We start from the raw sequence: 3,681 nt of genomic DNA, 5'->3' as shown, positions 1-3,681 counted from the left end.
AAAATGAACTCCCGGTTTAGGGGTAAGACTGGGCTTCTGCTCAGCTCCAGAATTATACCTCCCCTGTCCATACTTCCTCTTGCGGTTTTCAATCTGCTGCTGTTTCCCCTCAATCATAAGAGCACGATCTACCAATTCCTGGTAGTTGTTGAAACTTGCTACCATCAACTGCATACTCAGCTCGTCATTCAGTCCTTCCAGAAACTTCTCCTGCTTTGCTGCATCCGTAGCAACGCCATCTGGGGCATAACGTGCTAGCTTACTAAAGTCATCCACATACTGGCCAACTATCCGTCCTCCTTGGCGCAAGTTACGAAACTCATGCTTCTTCATGGCCATAGCTCCTGCTGAAACATGGGCAGTGCGGAAAGCTTGCTGAAACTGATCCCATGTGACAGTGTCTACAGGGTAAGTGGCTGTAAAATTCTCCCACCATGCTGCTGCGGGTCCTTCAAGCTGATGTGTGGCAAATTTCACCTTTTCCCCATCTGTACATCCTGCAGTGGTCAACTCCCTCCCTGTCTTGCGGAGCCAATCATCTGCTACTATCTGCTCGGTGCTACTGGAGAACACCGGCGAATTCAGCCTAAGAAAACGGGTTAAGTGATCAACTGGTGGTGGCGGCGGTGGGTTGTTGTTGTTGTTGTTGTTCTGGTTCTGGACTAACAACTGCATCAAAGCATTCTGCTGCTGGATCAACTGAGTAAGCTCCGGTGGGAAAGCAAATCCATTGTCACGTCTCGGAGGCATCTGAGGGTTTAGAAAAGATGAGAATTAAGAATAGAATGAGGTCTAAAGAGAAAACACTACCCAAATGCACACGAGGCAAATGCACACAAATCACTTAATTCAAACAAATAAGGGCATACAATCGGTCTAGAACTATCGCAAAAGTGCGTGGACTATATACTATGTACATGGTGGAACAGTACTACTGTTTATGGTAGTCTACTAGAAAAACTGCTCCGATGAAGACTCCATGATATCTGCTCCAGCTTCGTCTTCGAAATCATCATCACTAGGATCGGAATCGGTGTCATCGATGATGATGTAGTTCTCTGGACAGGTGCAATCTTCATCTTCTCCTCCGGGTGCTGGATTTCCCATGAGTTCTTCAATCTTCTCCTTAAGATCGCCGTTTTGTCTTACTAGGGCTACGATCTCATCCATGTAGTCCTTGCGAGTGGCCTTCAACTCTCCTTCTAGCTCGATAATCTTGGCTTTTGATTTCTTCAACTCCATCATGTCTGCGCACATCTGGTTCTCCTGGCGTCGAATGTGCTGGTTTAACTCTTGGATGAAATCTGCAATGGATCTATCCTTCTTGGTGCTAACTATCTCCCATTGTTCATCTCGGCGTCCGCAAATCTGGTAGATAGTGTCCTTGAGGTCTTCTTGATAAACTTCTCCAATGCGTCCCATGGTTATGTGAGCTGCCATGCTCTTTCCCAGACTCCAGGTTGGTGCATTGAAAACACACTCTATGGGCTCCGTGACTGGCGCGAATGTCCTTCCTGAAACTTGAGCTTGAATCTTCCAGTGCTCCTCTTCGGGTAAAGTGGCGTTGTAGGTCCCGGTGAAGCTTGGTATTCCGATGTTCAGGTACTTAGTGACTTCCTTGAGGTGTCGTCCAAAAGGTGTATCTTCATCCGGTTGCGTGAACTTGATCCTCGCTTCCATCATCCTAAAAGAGTAGAAAAGATGAGGAGTCAGAAATGAGAAGAGAGTAGTGATCTAGGGCTTTAGCTTAGTGGTTGTGTCCTACAGTCAGCGTGTGCTCTGATACCATCTCTGTAGCGACCAGACTTCAAACAGTCTGATCTCTGTGCTCAGGTGTCATCCCTTGATCAGTAATGCTGACACCACACAGTACTTCGAAGGATTCATAACAGAGTAGCAATCACACACTTATTACATCGAATGTCTCAAAAGAGAACTTATTACAATAAATATGGCTTAAGGCCATCTAATAACGATAACAGCGGAAGGCTTGGAAGATAAGCGAGTCCATCAACTCCAACGACATCACTGAGTATAGATCCACGACCTAATAGGCACCTTACTCGTCGTCTGAAAAGTCTGCAACATGAAACATTGCAGCCCGAAAACGGGTCAGCACATGGAATATGCTGGCAATGTAACACATAGAGAGTAATGAATGATAAAGCCTATACTACATGCATATATGGCTGGTGGAAAGCTCTATGGTTACAGTTTTGCGTAAAGCCAATTTTTCCCTACTGCAAAGGAATAAATTTATTTAACTATCATGGTGGTTGTTAAACATTGAGAATGGTTGACAGCATCCTCAATCCCAATTAAAGTAATCATCATTAAACCCAACGACATTAATTTAGAGTAACATGATGAGATTCACATGATATCCAAGTACTAGATACTCAAACCGTTCATAACCGGGGACACGGCTAACCATGATTAGTTTGTACACTCTGCAGAGGTTTGCGCACTTTTCCCCACAAGACTCGATCGCCTCCGTTGGATTTCTCGCACTACATGGTGTTTGAGAAACGGATGACCGAGACATAGTCTTTCAGAAGCGCTAGCACCTTACGATGTGATAGACCGTACCACCTACATCCCCTACATCTGCTAGTCTACCACTGTAAGAGTTCGCACGACTTAGTCAACTATGCCAGAGCCCATTATGGCTTGTGGCTGCACACGGAAGTTTCTAGTATGAATAATCTCATGATCCCTTTGAGCCTGGGTGGCGGTCCATGAAGAAAAAACAACAGGCAATCCTGGAATACCCAGGTACCTTAATTCACCCATATGTGTGTTTAAGTTGCCACCTTAGATAAACCATTAATTTAACAATCTCACATCTGTCATGGATATCACTCACCCAATCCACGTCTACTAGCATAGCATGGCATAATAAGCAAACGTAGAAGTAACTCCCAAAGGTTTGATAATAAAAGCAGGTAATAGGTACTACCTCAACTACATCCCATCCCACAATTTGATTAGATCCTAATCATGCAATGTTTGAGGATTGATCTAATGCAGTAAAACTGGGTAGTAAAAGAGGTATGATCAAAGTGTTACTTGCCTTGCTGATGATCCGCGAAACCTAGAGATTCGAAGTAACAGGCGGCGCACTCCGGGTATTCTATTGCAGACAAACAAACAAGCATACAATAAGTACTCATCTAATGCACAGGTAAAACTCAAATAAGAGATCTAACCAGAAAGTTCAACTTAAGAACTCCGGTTTGCAAAAAGAATCAAATCGAACGAAGCAACGAAAGTCAAACGGCGAAAGAAAACAACTTCGTTTTACTAATCTGGACCTAAGTCAAATTTTACAGAAGCAAAAACTTGTTTAAGTTGATTAAACGGATAGAGGGTTTCGAGACGAAACTCCACGCGTTTGAATCGTCTGATTCCGATAAACGAGCGAAAAGTTATACTAAAACGAAAATCGGATCTGAAATCGCGATCAGAAATAATCACAGAAAAATCCGAGAAAAAGAAAAACGACGAACAGATTAACGAACGAACGTTCGTTAACCGGATCTAAATGACGAATACGTTCATTAAAACGAACGAACGAGCGAATGCTCACTATTTAACCTAAACCGAAAAAAACCGATCTAAATAAAAAAACGGAAACTAAAAAAACCGACGTAAAAACCGAATGGTTTTTCTAAAAAAAAC

The sequence above is a fragment of the Triticum urartu genome, chromosome 1 (genome assembly GCF_003073215.2).
Source record: "Triticum urartu cultivar G1812 chromosome 1, Tu2.1, whole genome shotgun sequence".
Taxonomy (NCBI): Eukaryota; Viridiplantae; Streptophyta; class Magnoliopsida; order Poales; family Poaceae; genus Triticum; species Triticum urartu.
The sequence above is the reverse complement of the archived record's forward strand: the minus strand, read 5'-3'. Positions refer to the sequence as shown.